Source organism: Eleutherodactylus coqui, unplaced genomic scaffold (genome assembly GCF_035609145.1).
Source record: "Eleutherodactylus coqui strain aEleCoq1 unplaced genomic scaffold, aEleCoq1.hap1 HAP1_SCAFFOLD_42, whole genome shotgun sequence".
NCBI classification, from domain to species: domain Eukaryota; kingdom Metazoa; phylum Chordata; class Amphibia; order Anura; family Eleutherodactylidae; genus Eleutherodactylus; species Eleutherodactylus coqui.
This window is the reverse complement of record NW_027101829.1, coordinates 341,754-342,299: the sequence shown is the minus strand read 5'-3', so window position 1 is coordinate 342,299 and position 546 is coordinate 341,754.

Here is a 546-nt window from a genome sequence, read left to right as displayed (position 1 = left end):
CATACAGCTGTTTCCGGGTTATTGCCCATCATCAGTGTACAGTAGGAGTCTGGCTTTTGCTAGTGTGAGGCCAGGGACAGGGGTCAGAAACGCTCTTTTCTCCTTAGGGAGAGCAACTATACACTATAAATAAGTGAGGAGACTCAAATGGCCACGCACGCTCCTCTGGGTAATATGCAAATAAGGGAGATGGAATAAATCCTCCACAATGTGAGGAGACTCAATAGAAAGGCAGCATTCCTTCGAGTCAAAGTGAGACTTTTTATACAAGTCTTCTTACAATGACTGGTATTCAAAAGCAAAGCCAGACTCCATGCACTTACAGCTGTTTCCGGGTTATTGCCCATCATCAGTGTACAGTAGGAGTCTGGCTTTTGCTAGTGAGAGGCCTGGGACAGGGGTCAGAAACGCTCTTTTCTCCTTAGGGAGAGCAACTATATACTATAAATAAGTGAGGAGACTCAAATGGCCACGCACGCTCCTCTGGGTAATATGCAAATAAGGGAGATGGAAATCTCCCTTATTTGAAAAAGCAATAAGCTTTAG